This window comes from Microtus pennsylvanicus, chromosome 13 (genome assembly GCF_037038515.1).
Source record: "Microtus pennsylvanicus isolate mMicPen1 chromosome 13, mMicPen1.hap1, whole genome shotgun sequence".
NCBI lineage: Eukaryota > Metazoa > Chordata > Mammalia > Rodentia > Cricetidae > Microtus > Microtus pennsylvanicus.
The window spans coordinates 13,572,517-13,587,125 of NC_134591.1; the positions used below are offsets into that span (position 1 = coordinate 13,572,517).

Sequence of the window (14,609 nt, forward strand, 5' to 3'; positions counted from 1 at the left end):
TGGAACCTCTTGTAACTGAAAAGCTTCTGTAAAGCAAAGGACACAGTCAACAAGACAAAATGACAACCTATGAATGGGAAAAGATCTTCAGTAACCCCACATCAGACAGAGGGCTGATCTCCAAAATATACAAAGAACTCAAGAAATTGGTCGCCAAAAGAACAAATAATCCAATTTTTAAAAAAATGGAGTACAAACCTAAACAGAGAACTCTCAACAGAGGGATCTAAAATGCCTGAAAAACACTAAAGGAAATGTTCAACATCCTTAGTCATTAGAGAAATGAAAATCAAAACAACTCTGAGATTCCATCTTATACCTGTAAGAATGGTCAAGATCAAAAACACTGATGGCAACTTATGCTGGGAAGGTTGTGGAGAAAAGGAAAAACTGCATTTCTGGTGGTAATGCAAGCTGGTACAGCTCCTTTGGATGTATGTGTGGCAATTTCTCAGAAAATTAGGAAACAACCTTCCTCAAGACCCAGTAATACCACTTTTGGGTATAAATTCAGTAGTGCCTTAAGGACATGTGCTCAACTATGTTCATAGCAACATTGTTTGTCTTAGCCAGAACCTGGAAACAACCTAAATGCCCCTTGACTGAAGAATGGATAAAGAAAATGTGGTACATTTACACTATGGAGTACTACACAGCAGAAAAAATAACATCATCTTGAATTTGCAGGAAAATGGATGGAGCTAGAAAACATTGTTTTTAGTGAGGTAACCCAGACACAGAAAGACAATTATCACATGTACTTCCTCATAGGTGGGTTTTAAACATAAAGCAAAGAAAACCAGCTACAAACCACAATCCCAGAGAATTTAGACAACAATAAGGATACTAAGGAAATCTTACATAGATCTCATCCACATGGGAAATAGAAAAAGACAAGATCTCCTGAGTAAATTGGTAGCATAGGGACCTTGGGGGAGGGTTGATGTGGGAAGGGAGAGGCAGGGACGTAAGCAGAGAATGTAGAGCCCAATAAAAATCAATTTAAAAAAGTAAGACAAAGTGAGTCATAACAAGCTGACTGGAAGAGGAGTTTCCAAGGAGCCACAGGAGCTTCAAAATCTTTTCCTTCAGCTCCAGAAACAAGCAAAAAGGAAACCAAAATCTATTTTTGATCCAGCTGAAATTTCACAAAAGGGAAGAGATGGTAACTATGGAGATAGATGTGAGTTTGCCGAGTGTCTGTGTGCTTATGTAGCCAGCAAAACTGCCCAATCCAGCCTTATGGCCTCATTTCATGGATTAGGAAACCAAGACTTGGAGAGGGGAGACAATATATTTGAAGGCACACATCTGGAAAGAATGGGCCATGGTTTATGTAGCGTTCATTAAACAAAGTAAAAAAAATCATTATGATATTTCCAAGTGTGAGTGTGGACTGTGGCCACAGTCAGTCCCTCAATTTCTTGTTATTCTCTTTTTACATACTGAAATATCTTTTTTACTTAAAACATCAGTATAAATTTTATTTAAAAAGTAGTATTTTTAAAACAATTTTTATTAGATATTTCATAAAAACTTTCAGGGAAGCATTAAATCTGTAAACTATTAAGACTATCTAAACTATGTGTCTTTTTATATAAAACCTCTGGACTTGGCACTAAGGAAATTTCCAAGGACCCACAGGGATAACCCCAGCTAAGACTCTAAGCAACAGTGGAGAGGATGCCTAAACTGGCCTTCCTCTGTAATCAGATTGATGACTGCCTTAATTGTCATCATAGAAACTTCATCTAGCAACTGATAGAAGCAGATACAGAGATCTACACTACTGCAGTAGGCCAATTTATTAGAGAAGAGTCTAAGAGAGGAGGGAACAATGATATGAGCAATGGGGTCAAGACCGTGATGGTTGTTTCCAGGTTCTGGCTATTACAAACAATGCTGCTATGAACATAGTTGAGCATATACTTTTGTTGTATGATAGGGCTTCTCTTGGGTATATTCCCAAGAGTAATATTGCTGGGTCCAGGGGTAAGTTGATCCCGAATTTCCTGAGAAACCGCCACACTGCTTTCCAGAGTGGTTGCACAAGTTTGCATTCCCACCAGCAATGGATGAGTGTACCCCTTTCTCCACAGCCTCTCCAGCAAAAGGCTATCATTGGTGTTTTTGATTTTAGCCATTCTGACAGGTGTAAGATGATATCTTAAAGTTGTCTTGATTTGCATTTCCCTGATCGCTAAGGAAGTTGAGCATGACCTTAAGTGTCTTTTGGCCATTTGAACTTCTTCTGTTGAGAATTCTCTGTTCAGCTCAGTGCCCCATTCTCACAGCAGCATTGTCTGTAATAGCCAGAACCTGGAAACAACCTAGATGCCCTTTAACGGAAGAATGGATGAAGAAAGTATGGAATATATACATATTAGAGTACTACTCAGCAGTAAAAAACAAGGACTTCTTGAATTTTGCATGCAAATGGATGGAAATAGAAAACACTATCCTGAGTGAGGTAAGCCAGACCCAAAAAGAGGAACATGGGATGTACTCACTCATATTTGGTTTCTAGCCATAAACAAAGGACATTGAGCCTATAATTAGTGATCCTAGAGAAGCTAAATAAGGAGAACCCAAAGAAAAACATATAGGCATCCTCCTGAATATTAACCTTCAGCAAGCGATGAAAGGAGACAGAAACAGAGGCCCACATTGGAGCACCGGACAGAAATCTCAAGGTCCAAATCAGGAGCAAAAGGAGAGGGAGCACGAGCAAGGAACTCAGGACCATGATGGGTGCACCCGCACACTGAGACAATGGGGATGTCCTCTCGGGAACTCACCAAGGCCAGCTGGCCTGGGTCTGAAAAAGCATGGGATAAAACCGGACTTGCTGAACATAGCGGACAATGAGGACTACTGAGAACTCAAGAACAATGGCAATGGGTTTTTGATCCTACTGCACGTACTGGCTTTGTGGGAGCCTAGTCTGTTTGGATGCTCACCTTACTAGACCTGGATGGAAGTGGGGGTTCCTTGGACTTCCCACAGGGCAGGTAACCCTGATTGCTCTTTGGGCTGACGAGGGAGGGGGAGTTGATTGAGAGTGGGGGAGAGAAATGGAAGGCGGTGGTGGGGAAGAGACAGAAATCTTTAATAAATAAATAAATTAATTAATTAAAAGAAAAACACCATGATGGTGATAGACACAGAAAAAAAGTGACCTGAGATAGTGAGAGCTCACTGACTCCAGACTGATAGTGGGGGAACCTATATAGAATCAAATTAGGCCCACTGAATGTGGTGGACATGTAAGACTTAGACCGTCTATGGGGCCACTGGCAGTGAGACCAGGATTTATTCCTACTACTTGAACTGACGTCTCAGAGCACATCTCTTTGGAGGACTAACTTGCTCAGTATAAGTATGGGGGGGGGGCTTGGTCCTGCCTGGAAGTGAAGTGTCAGACTTTTTTGTTGCCTCCATGGGAAGCCTTACCCTTTCTGAGGAGTGGATTGGATAGTGGGGTGAGAGGGTGAGGTGGGAAAGAGTGAGGGAATGGAAATGGGGATAGCTATGTAAAATGAGAAAAGATTGTACTAATAAATTCTTAATTAAAAAAAGAAAGAAAGAAAAAAGAAGACATTACTAGTTGAGTCCTCAAGACCTGGGCTGGCAGGAAGGCATCCATGGGCCCACCTGATGTTATTCTACTCACAGGTGAAAGCTGTGCACATAATAGCTTGGGTCCTCAAGGCCTGGTCTGGTGAAAAGAAATCCAAAGACCCACTTTCTACTATTCAGCTCAGGTGCATGCAAGTCATCTATAGGCCAGCCTGGATCATCAAGGCATATACAGCCTTGAAACTATCCATGGGTCTAGCAGGTCCTTGTACCACCAAGTGGGTAGTACCCTTTTGTTTAGCAAATGTAGGATGGAGAAATTAGAGAGAAAGAAACAAAATGGTTCACGTGATGTAAAGACATAGAAAGAAAGAAGTGAAGCAGGTGATGAGTACACTTATACAGTGGATTGCTTGTCACCCAGGGCCGTGGCGATATCTGTGCCTTGACTGACACAAAGGGACATGTGTTTTTCATGGTCCTATTACAGCCATCACCTTTGTTAACATCCATGGACCCTGGTAGCACCAAAGGCCACTATGATGCTCAGTGTCTGGGCTGCCACCTATATCCATGTAGGTGACTGAGAGTTCTGCCATCACAATGGCCATACCAATTTGAATGGCCCAAGATGCAACCCAATGCATGGGGACATCTTGGACAGAGCTACAACTGAGGCCTATGTCTTGGTCATGGCCCTACTGTAGCTAGGATCTAAATAGATGTCCTTGGCTCCAGTTACCACAAAAGACTTTGTGGATGTTTGGGTTCTGGCCAACAACCTACAGCCATGTTGGTGTCCAAGAGTCATGCTAGAACTTTGTCATACTGATCTGAATGGCCTACTCTGCTGCTTGGCCTGTGGAGACTTCCAAGCCTGGGCTGTTGCCTAAGACTATGTCTGGGTCCAAGATCATATTGAAGCTAAAGTCTATGTTAATGTCTTTGACCCAGGTTGCCACCAAATGACATATGGAAGCCCAAGGTCTGTGCTGAAGTTCAAGGCACAGGCTGCCACCAAAGACCACACGGAAGCCTATCATCTGGGTTGCAACCTGTGGTCTTTTTGGTATCTTGGTTCCTACCACTACCAGAGCCATGTTGATCTGAGTGACCTGTGATGCCACCCAGATCTATGGTGGCATCTGGGACCAAGCTGCTGCTGAGGGCCATGGTCCTGCTGTAGATGGGGTCTGTGTTGAAGTCTGTGGCCCATGTCACCACAAGGGATCAAAGGAGCCATAAGTGATGGAAACAAAGGGCTGTGCCAAGGTGTCCCACACTTTGTTGGCCCTGGGAAAGATGCCATTGCACCTGCACTGGGCACTGAAGCAAGAGAACTCTCCCTAATACTTACGGTAGAACTGATCTTCCACACACAATAGAGATGACCACACTCTTCACCATAAGCATGAGAAAACTGGCCCTGATGCTGTGGGTATAAAAGAGCTTGCTCTTACCCTCTCCTGATTTGTGGCTGGATCAGGTATCAACTAGGCACACACTGAGTTCTTTGCTTTGACCCACTCTAGTATCTACTCAATCTATGATGTGATTGAATTCATGAAGGGGCTGGTTCTGTGGAATAATAATTGCAGGACCTCCACAACTCAGGGTAGCCACTGGATATCCCATAGAGGTTTCAGTGAGCATCCAGTGATGATGGTATACCAGAAGTCAGAAGCCTTGAATCAGACCAATGACTTATTGCAATAAACATTTGAAGGTAAAACTGATTAGACAGACCAGGGACAAGGGAATGACTGTTGAAGGAAGGCTACTTGTTCATCCAGCTCCCAAAATCAAAATAGACACAAAGAAACTATATTATTTAAATCACTGATTGGCCCATTAGCTTAAGCTTCTTATTGGCTAACTCTTACATCTTAATTTATTCCATTTCTAGTAATCTGTGTATCTCCACATGGCTGTGGCTTACCAGCTAATGTTCTCAGCATCTGTCGCCAGCAGCTCTATTGCTTCTCTCTGACTCTGCAGTTCTTTCTTCCAGCATTCAGCCTAGGTTTCCCTGCCTACCTAAGTTCTGCCTTGATATAGGTCCAAAGAAGTTTCTTTATTTATTAAGGGTAATCACAGCACACAGAGGGGAATCCTAGAACAAGTGACCTTCAATGAAGTAGGCACTAGTCAGTGACTTCTTCAGGACCAGACCTCAACCAGTGACCCCACAGAAACAGGCCTGAGTAGGGGTATTTCCTGGAGTAGGCCTGAGCCAATGACCTCCATTGAAGTAGACGCTAGCTAGCAGCCTCTGCTGGAACAGACCCAAGCCAATGACCTCCACCAGAGCAGGCCTGAGCCAATCGCGGGACCAGATTTGAGTCAGAAACTTCTGCAGGAGGGAACCCAACTCAGAAAATTAACAGAAAGCAGGCCCAAGCAAGTGACCTTCATGGGAACAGAAGTGACCTTCATGGGAACAGGCACAAATGGCCTCTGGTATTGAAGAACAACTTGTGGGAGCTCCAAGCAACCTCTGGGAATGCCAAATAACCTCCAGGATGACTGGAAACATGGCTTCACCTTCACCAAGAGGATCAGCTATCTGAACCTTAGATCCACTGGCACCTGGAAAAGTAATTACCAGAGACACAGACCCAACAATTCCAGTTGGAGGAAAAGATGAATAGATAAGGTAAATACACACTCAACACCACAAAGAGCAACATGACACCAACAAAAACTAGTGTCTCTAAAACAGCAAGAATTGAACACCCCAATAAAAATGAAGTGGAAGAAAGGACCTAAAAAATAACTTTAGGAGAATGTTTTAGGCCTTTAAAGAACAAATAAGAAATTCTCTAAAAGGAATGGAAAAAAACGACAAACAAAAATTTGGAAGAAATCAAAAAATCTACTGAAGAATTCAAAAAATGAAAGCAATTAAACAGGTGAAGGAAACAATTCAAGACTTGGAAACCAAAATAAAAACAATAAAGAAAACACAAACCAAAGAAATGTGGAAACAAAAAACATGGAAAAATAATTAGGAATCACAAATGCAAGCATAACCAGCAGAACACAAGGCATGGAAGATATAAAGTCAGGCATTGAAGATATGATAGAGGAAATAGAGTCATCAGTCAAAGAAAACCTCAAATCTAACAAAAGCTTAATACAAAGTATCCAGGAAATATAGGAAACCATTAAAAGACTAAACCTAAGAATAATATGGATAGAAGAAGGAAAAGTCCAACTGAAGAGCACAGAAAATATATTTAACAAAATTATAGACTTTCCAAACCTAAAGAAAGATATGCATATAAAAATACAAGAAGTGGTCATACAACCTGCACCCATACTTGGGGGACATAAGAGGTGAGTAGGCAGTGGCCCTCTGGCCCAAGACCCCCAACTCCCTAAGGCTTCCACTTGAGAGAAAAGCCAGGGGCCCCTCCCCAGGTCCTTAGTCATTTCCAGAGGCCAGCAGGGAGCCTGCCTGCTAGCCCTCAATCTACCCCACCCCAACCCGCTGTTCCCTGCAAGCTCCATGGAACCCTGTCAGACATCCTGCCCCAATTCTTGAGGGACATAAGAGGTCCCTCAGCTTTCTAACTGCCAGCAGGGAAGCTTCCCTGGTAGCCCTCAATCCACCCCACCCCCAAGCTGCCATTCCCTGCAAGCTTCATGGAACCTTGGGAAACATAGTCTGTGCCAAAACTGAGTGGACCTAAGGCCTGATCTAATACTGAGTGGACCTAAGAGACAGCAACAGCAAGGTTTGGACCAAGAAGCCAAGACACTGCTGGCCTCATTTGAAGGAAGAGATGGGTAGGCACCAATGCAAGAATCCCTTCAACATCCTAAAAAACAACATGGTAACACCAGAACCCAGTGGACATACAAAAGGAAGACTTGATCATCCTAACCAGAAGAAGTAGAAGAAAACAACTTTAACATAACTTTATGAAAATGATGGAGACCTTTAAAAAGGAAGTAAAAACTCCCTTAAAAAATAGAGCAGAAGACAAGCAGAAAGCTGGAAGAAATTAATAAATCCCTCAAAGAAAACCAAAAAAAAAATCAAACAGGTGAAGAAAACAGTTCAAGCCTTAAGATTGTGTAGTAATAAGAGTGGCGAGGCTGTGTCCCCATCACCCCGGCCGCCTGCTAGCTTATGCCCGAAATAACAACACACAAACTGTATTCATTTAAACACTGCTTGGCCCATTCTCTTCTAGGCTAATTCTCACATATTAATTTAGCCCATTTCTAATCATCTGTGTGTAGCACCCCAAGGTGTGCTTACTGGGAAGATTTTAGCCTACGTCCATCCTGGGTCGGAGCTTCATCGCGTGTGTCTGCCCAGGAGAGGATGGCGTCTCTGAGCTCACTTCCTCTTCCTCCCAGCATTCTGTTCTGTTTACTCCACCCACCTATGTTCTAAGCTATGAGCCCAAGGAGTTTGTTTATTACTTAAACAATGAAATCAACAGATTGATATATGACACTCCCACATCACTTCCCCTTTTTCTGTTTAAACAAAAAAAAGGAATGCTTTAACCTTAACATAGCAAAATTACATATAACAAAACAGTTATCAAGCAAGAATCACAGTTACAATATTTATATCTATTTTATCTTTTATCATAACAATGGAAAACTATAAGTATAACTATCTATCTATTCTGCAACTCCATCAAAGACTCCAGAAGAATACAATATTACTTAAGCTAAAAAAAAGTAAGCAATTTTCAAAACTCTAGAAATGACAGAGACATCTTGCTGCCTGGACAGTCACCCAACGTTTCTCTGTACCTTTGGGGCATCAATCTTTGGCCTACAGGCCCATAGTTTCCAGCAGACATTTCCATGAAGCAGGAAAATTAAAAGTCAGTTCAGTCACTATCTGTTGTGTCCTGCAAAATGTCTTGCAGACTCTTTCATGAATCAGGAACCCCAAAAGATCATCTCACCTTTAGGCAAGTTCAGTAGTCCTCTCTCTGTGGGTTCTGTGTGTCCAGTTTACGCAATAGTACAGGCAAGAACAGTTTCTTGCCCAAATGGCTATCAAACTCCATAAGGATCCTCTTTGATGCCCATTTTCTTCTTGAAGTAGATTGGTGCTGCCATGAGCAGAGTGTCTCATTGTTATGAAAAGTCCTGTTATTAAAACATTTAAAATGCCATATTCTATAATCTTTGAAAGATATGAAGAATGCCTATCTAAAATATATCTATGCACATCTAGAAAATCTAACTAACATGACTACAAACTTGACTATTATGATTATCTATTAACAATCTATATTTCTAATTATACATTACATTTTTAAATGAACTACACAATCACAGTACCTTAATCAATAGCAGAAATATGCATATACATATAACAAAATTGACCTTACATCTCTATCAATAAAGCAAAATCTATACTAATACAAATTATTCATATCTATATCATATCCCCCTTTAAATGTAAAAGAACGTTTTTAAACCATATTTGGGAACATGGGCACAGTTTTTTCTCTCCAAACTGCTTCCTGCTGAATGGGGGCATCATTAATTAGGACTTTCATGGTATAACCTGTGTGCTAGTTTCATCTCAGTTGGCAGTTGAGCAAAGCAATTTTCTGAAGATGTTCACTGCAACCCTTCAGGAGGGCATGGTCCATCATACCAAATCAGAATAGAAGAAATGAACAGGGTCTCATCCTCTGTGAAAACAAAATAAGAAACTCCTTTCCAAAGCATCATGTCCTTAGGTCCAAATTTTAAATTCAAGGCATTTTCAAAATATCTGTGTTGGATTAGTTCAGCAGCATTTATAAACAAATATCTTTTGGCATCTGTTGCTCCTTCCTCAGCATTCAAATAATTCAAAGAGAGCATAATAGCATACAGTATCAAAATTCTCTGTTTATTTTCCATCTTTGTACTGCTTTATTTTAACTCTATTTTGTTTATTTTTACTTTTATTTTTTGCTTTTTGAGACAGGTTCTCTGTATCTTTGACCTGGAATAACTCAGTAGACCAGGCTGTCCTTGAACTCTCAGAGATCTGCCTGTCTCTGCCTCACAGGTATTGGGATTAAAGGTGTACCTTGAACTCACAGAGATCTGTTTGCCTCCACCTTCTAGGCACTGGGATTAAAGGTGTGTGCTACCACACCTTGAAGTCACAGAGGTCAATCTCCCTCTGCCTTCCAAGTGTTGGGATTAAAGGTGTGTACTACCACACACAACAACTCTCTTTTTTTTTTTTTTACTTTAAGAACTTCAACTTCTAGCTTGCATATATTTTTAACACACTGTAAACCATTTAGAAATTTTCTTTGTCTTTGAATCTCTCTTTACTGTATATCTTTTTTTTTCTGACCACATGAGTCTTTAATTTACCAAGCAATCTCAGTAGGACTAAAGCCGTGGCTTTGCCGGCTAGATGTAGCCCATTCCTTAGCTTTCCAGCCTCATGGCTGAGGTACTGGCTGTAGCCATGTTTACTGCCACAACTCTATGGCATTTCAAGGTCCCTGCCAGCAAGTGAGCTTCAGCAGCCTGTGCTTGCAAACCACACGAACCGCCTGCGTAAAAGAGTCAGTTTGCCCTGGCAGGATGGCCCAGAAAACAGGCATTTTAAAACAACACAGGTTTTTTTTCCTGCTGCTGAGTCAGGAAAATTTCAAAATGGAGGACGTACCATTTTGTGCTAGCTCTGGGGCGGCCAGGTAGGAGTGGCACACAGCACTTTAATTCTGAGACTGAGCATGCAGCACAGAAATTCTTTTCATCCAAGTTACAGCCAAATCCTACACGCAGAGCACTGCACAGTCTGAAAACACGTCTCTGCCATGCTCTTCCACCTGCCTAAGCCTGATTCTGTAGTCTGCCCAGGTGCAGGCAGGGAGTGCTGAGCCATCCGCAAGGTCTCAGAGCACTCTCCTTCCGATCCCAAGCAGGAACACAAACATCTAGTCCCATAAAAGCCATTGAAATGCTTTAAAGCCAGAGTTCACGCTGGCAGCACAGCCCCAAGAAGCCGCGCTTTAAAATGATGCAGCGTTTTTTCTGCTGCTGTGGCAGAATCAGGAAATCTCTCTACAGCACACCACCAACAAACAGCAAAAATCTGTGTTAAACTCTCTCTCCTTTATTTTTAAGCCTTCTCAGGTTTTTAGTGGATTCAGTTGTCCACACATCTGAGCGCCATTTGTAGTAAACTTATCTGAATTACACCTGATTTTTCAATGCAAACAATGAAAGCCAGAAGTTCCTGGATAGATGTGCTGCAGACACTAAGAAACCATGGATGCAAGCCCAGACTACTATATCCAGCAAAGCTTTCATTCACCATTGATGGAGAAAACAAGATATTCAGTTGCAAAAAGAGATTTAAACAATACATATTCAAAAACCCAGCCTTACAGAGAGTACTAGAAAGAAAATCTCAATCCAACGAAGCTAACTACACCCACAACAACACAGACATCTGATAACCTCACCATCACCATAGCCCAAAGAAGGGAAACAGACAAACAAACTACCAAAAGATGAGACTGGTTATTAATATCGCTTAATATCAATGGACTCAATTCACATATAAAAAGACACAGGCTAAGAGATTGGATATGGAAACAGGAAGCAGCATTGTGCTGTTTACAAAAAAACACACCTCAACTTCAAAGACAGATACTACCTCAGAGTGAAGTGTTGGGAAAAGGTTTTCCGATAAAATGGATATGAGAAACAAGTGGGGGGTGGCTATTCAAATATCTAACAAAATTGATTTGAAGCTGAAATCAATCAGAAGAGATGGAGGACACTTTATACTCATAACAGGAACAATTCATCAAGATGAAGTCTCAATCCTGAATATCTATGCCCCTAATACAAGAGCACCCACATATGTAAAAGAAGCATTACTAAAACTTAAATCTCACATCAAACCCCACACACTAATCGTAGGAGATCTCAATACTCCTCACTCAACAATGGACAGGTCATCAGAAAGAAACTTAACAGAGAAATAAGAGAACTAACAGTTGTAATGAATCCAATGGACTTAACAGACATCTATAGAACATTCCAGGCAAACAAAAAAAAATATACCTTTTTCTCAGCACCTCATAGAACCTTTTCAAAATTTGATCACATTCTCAGTAACAAAGCAAACATCTACAGATACAAAGAAATTGGAGTAATCCACTGTGTCTTATCAGATCACCATGGAGTAAAGTTAGAACTCAATAACAATACTACTCCCAGAAAGCCTACAAACTCATGGAAACTGAACAGTCAAGTACTGAACCACTCCTGGGTCAAGAAAGAAATAAAGAAAGAAATTACAACCTTTCTTGAATTCAATGAAAATGAAGGCACAACATATTCGAACCTATGGGACACTATGAAAGCAGTGCTAAGAGGAAAGTTTATAGCACTAAGTGCCCATATACAGAAAACAGAGGAAGCTCAAATCAGTGACCTAACAGTATGCCTGAAACCTCTAGAAAAAAAAAAGAAGCAGACTCACCCAGAAGGAATAGAAGACGGGAAATAATCAAATTGAGGGCTGAAATCAACAAAATAGAAACATGGAAAACCATGCAAAGAATCAATGAAAAAAAGAGCTGGTTCTTTGAGAAAATCAACAAGATTAATAAACCCTTATCAAAACTAATCAAAAGGCAAAGAGAGAACATCCAAATTAAAAAAATCAGAAATGAAAAGGGGGACATAACAATGGACATGTAGGAAATTCAGAGAATCATTAGGTCCTACTACAAAAAACTGTACTCCACAAAACTGGAAAATGTAGAAGAAATGGATAATTTTTAGATAGATATAATGTACCAAAATTAAATAAAGACCAGGTAAGCATTTTAAATAGACCTATAAGCCATGAGGAGGTTTTTATCATCAAAAACCTCCCAATCAAAAAGAGTCCAGGGCCGGATGGTTTTATTACAGAATTCTACAAGAACTTTCAAGAAGAGATAATACCTATACTCCTCAAACTGTTCAATATAATAGAAACAGAAGGCTCATCACCAAACTCTTATAATGATGCTACAGTTACCCTGATACGAAACTGCACAAAGACTCAACCATGAATAAGATTTACAGATCAATCTCACTTAGGAACATGGATGCAAAAATCCTTAATAAAATGCTGGCAAACTGAATCCAAGAACACATCAAAAAAAATCATCAATCATGATCAAGTTGGCTTCATCCCAGAGGGATGAAGGGCTAATTCAACATACAAACAGAGATCAAAGAAATTCAAATTGAAAAGGAAGAAGTCAAACTTTTGTTATTTGCAGATGATATGATAATGTACATAAGCAACCCCTAAAACTCTACCAAAGAACTCCTACAGCTGATAAATACCATCAGTGATTGTAGTAGTATGAGTGGCGGGCTGAGTCCCCGCACCCGGCCGCCTGAACGGCTAGCTTTACCCGAAATAATTACACGGAAACTGTATTCTTTTAAACACTGCCTGACCCATTAGTTTCAGTTTCTTATTGGCTAGCTTTTACATATTGATCTAACCCATTTCTATTAATCTGTGTAGCCCACAAGCTGGCTTACCAGGAATGATCTTAACCTGCGTCTGTCTGGAGTGGGAGAATCATGGCGACTCCTTGACTCAGCTTCTTTCTCCCAGCATTCCATTCTGTTTACTCCGCCTACCTAAGGGTTGGCCTATCAAATGGGTCTAGGCAGTTTCTTTATTAATAAGAAATCACTCCCACATCATTTCCCCTTTTTCTGTTTAAACAAAAAAGAAAGGCTTTAACTTTAGCATAGTAAAATTACATATAGCTAAACAGTTATTAAGCAAGAATCACAGTTACAATATTTATATCTATTTTATCTTTTATCATAACAATGGAAAACTATAACTACCTATCCATTCTTCAACTCCATCAAAGACTCCAGAAGGATATAATATTACCTAAGTAAACAAGAAAATGACAGAGACATCTCGCTGCCTGTACAGTCACCCAAAGTTTCTCTGTACCGTTGGGGCATCCATCTTCAGCCTTCAGGCCCATAGTATCCAGCAGACATTTCCATGAAGCAGGCAATTTCAAAGACAGTTCAGTCACTATCTGCTCTGTCCTGCAGAATGTCTCGCAGACTCTTTCATGAGTCATGAACCCCAAAAGACCGTCTCGCCTTTAGGCAAGTTCAGTAGTCCTCTCTCTGCGGGTTCTCTGTGTCCATTTTATGCAACAGTCCAGGCAAGAGCAGTTTCTTGCCCAAATGACTATCAAACTCCATAAGGATCCTCTTCGATGCCCATCTTCCTCTCGAAGTAGATTGGTGCCGCCAGGAGCAGACATGTCTCATTGTCATGAAAAGTCCTAAGTTATTAAAATATTTTAAATGCCATATTCTGTAGCCTTTGAGAGATATGAAGAATGCCTATCTGAAATATATCTCTATATATCTAGAAAATCTAAGTAACATGACTACAAACTTGACTATTATTTATGATTATCCATCAATAACCTATATTTCCTAATTATACATTACATTTTAAAAATGAACTACACAATCACACCTTATTCAAGATCAAAAATACATATACATATAACAAAATTGACCTTAAAATCCATACCAATGCAAATTATTCATACCTATATCATACCCCCCTTTAAATCCAAAAGAACATTTATAAACAATTTTTGGGAATATGGGCACAGTTTTTTCTCTCCAAACTGCTTCCTGCTGAATGGGGGCATCGTTAATTAGGTCTTTCATGGTATAACCTGTGTGCTAGTTTCATCTCCGTTGGCAGTTGAGCGAAGCAATTTTTTGAAGATGTTCACAACAACCTTTCAGGAGGGCGTGGTCTATCATACCAAATTGTAATAGAAGAAATCCACAGGGTCTGGTCCTCTGTGAAAACAAAAGAAGACCCTCTCCAAAGCATCATATTCTTAGACCCAAATTTTGAAATCGTAATACCCTTATATCCATTCTGGTTTAGCTTGGCAGCCCATGTAATGAAATGTCTCTCTGTACTTAGCTCCTTCACAGTCAAAAATTTTAAAGAA

General features: G+C 40.5%; 1 long non-coding RNA gene across 1 annotated transcript in view; it reads right to left on the reverse strand.

The window, feature by feature from the left end:
* The window catches only part of LOC142833777 (uncharacterized), a 442,137-nt gene extending 432,235 nt beyond the window's left edge, over positions 1 to 9,902 (reverse strand). The window contains exon 1 of the long non-coding RNA XR_012907446.1: positions 9,780 to 9,902. This is a non-coding gene — a long non-coding RNA (uncharacterized LOC142833777). The remainder of the gene's footprint in view (positions 1 to 9,779) is intronic.
* Between the last annotated feature and the right edge of the window lie 4,707 nt (positions 9,903 to 14,609).